The sequence below is a fragment of the Sabethes cyaneus genome, chromosome 2 (genome assembly GCF_943734655.1).
Source record: "Sabethes cyaneus chromosome 2, idSabCyanKW18_F2, whole genome shotgun sequence".
Lineage (NCBI taxonomy): Eukaryota > Metazoa > Arthropoda > Insecta > Diptera > Culicidae > Sabethes > Sabethes cyaneus.
Window position 1 is genome coordinate 182732711 of NC_071354.1, and position 2355 is coordinate 182735065.

Genomic DNA, 2355 nt, shown 5'->3' on the forward strand with positions numbered 1-2355 from the left:
ATTTCTGAATTATTAAATAAGTTCACTTCGAACACGAGCGATAGATAATGTAAACCGACTTGTTGCAGACGATTTATACGAAATCGTTGAAACCTACTAAAGGTACCCATAATAAACTTAACCTATGCAAAGCAAAGCCTAGGTGCTACATTCCGTTATCGAAACTAGATCTTCTGTTTTTATACGACAGACTCCGCCCAAGTAACAATTCCAAGTTTTATTACATTCGTATAGCGGTTTTCATGACCAATTTCATAAAACCCCTAATAAAACTATGAGCTCCACCAGAACTTTCTGATGACCGCTATAAAACTGCTTTCTGACCAAGTGGCCCACTCCTCAGAATGTTTTCATAACCGCTATAAGAATCAGGTTATAAACTCAAGTAGTCGTATCACGCTCTGTTAAAAGCAGCAATAAAACCGATTAAGCTTTCGCTGCTTGACAGCCATCGCCATAATTTAAAAAAGCTTTTCGCTTTTTGCTATTCGCTTTTCGCTTTTCTAGCAAACGCCAGATAAGTTCGCTAGCTTTGTCAACTTGAAAATATATCCGTGAGCAGAAAAGTTTTAGTTTTGCTGACAGATCATTCTGAACGATTTGGCGACCGGAATAAAATATCCCATAGAATATTTATTAAATTTTAAGCAATTTCGTTGGTTTGCACTATGTGCGCATTTAATTTCATCGTGCATTTTGATATGATAGGTCGATAAAATCAGCGCGCCACTGAAATTTTGCAATTTTCGAAAAGTGGTTGTTTTAACAAATTGAAAATATTCAGTTAGTCAATCTCAATTTCCAGCAAAATCATTTTAGTTGCTTCCTCTGACAGGAAAATCGATTGATAATGACCTTCTTTCTGCAAAATACTTTGCTTTGATGAATTGTTGTTTGCGAGCTAAAACAAAATACTAGAATATGGCAATATGGCTTCGCATAAAACAATGATTTTGGTAGACTAATCTCAAGATTTTAGTCTTGACCTTGGAATGAGGTCATACATATATTAATATTTTTTTTGAAACGATGGTTCTACAATTGATGAAGGGACGGTAGGGGAAAGAAATGAAAATTTTTGGTGAAGGAGGGGGAAGAGCGGAAAGGAAGGGGGGGGGGGGGGGGGGTATTGGTAGCTATGCTTGACAAGTAGTCATTTTGACTCCTACCTTTTGTCCAATGCTGGAAGGTGCATGAGTCGAACCAAGCTGTAATCTGAGATTATAACCGGATTCGAACCCACAACACCCTCTAGGGCATGTGGTTCGCTGGTACTTGTACCTTTGAACCATAGAGGCGCTGGACAAAAGGAGACCGCAAAATCCTCTTCTCAAGGATAGCTACGTGTGTTGGTTGTGTTATCGACACATATTGTGCCGCTTCCTGCATCAATTGCAGATTACCACCGAGCGAGAAGTTTTAATCTAACTACTATTTACTTTCAGGACGACGACACTGTGCCGGTCCTTACGACTTGCAAGGTACTGCACGTGACGCTGTTCGTCCGTCAGCGTATGTTAGCCGCGTTTCTCGGCGCGGGTTTTCGAGGGAAGGCCCCGTTCCTATGTAATAGACTAATCTCAAGATTTTAGTCTTGACCTTGGAATGAGGTCATACATATATTAATATTTTTTTTGAAACGATGGTTCTACAATTGATGAAGGGACGGTAGGGGAAAGAAATGAAAATTTTTGGTGAAGGAGGGGGAAGAGCGGAAAGGAAGGGGGGGGGGGGGTATTGGTAGCTATGCTTGACAAGTAGTCATTTTGACTCCTACCTTTTGTCCAATGCTGGAAGGTGCATGAGTCGAACCAAGCTGTAATCTGAGATTATAACCGGATTCGAACCCACAACACCCTCCAGGGCATGTGGTTCGCTGGTACTTGTACCTTTGAACCATAGAGGCGCTGGACAAAAGGAGACCGCAAAATCCACTTCTCAAGGATAGCTACGTGTGTTGGTTGTGTTATCGACACATATTGTGCCGCTTCCTGCATCAATTGCAGATTACCACCGAGCGAGAAGTTTTAATCTAACTACTATTTACTTTCAGGACGACGACACTGTGCCGGTCCTTACGACTTGCAAGGTACTGCACGTGACGCTGTTCGAAACGATGGTTCTACAATTGATGAAGGGACGGTTCTACAATTGTGGGTTCGAATCCGGTTATAATCTCAGATTACAGCTTGGTTCGACTCATGCACCTTCCAGCATTGGACAAAAGGTAGGAGTCAAAATGACTACTTGTCAAGCATAGCTACCAATACCCCCCCCCCCCCCCTTCCTTTCCGCTCTTCCCCCTCCTTCACCAAAAATTTTCATTTCTTTCCCCTACCGTCCCTTCATCAATTG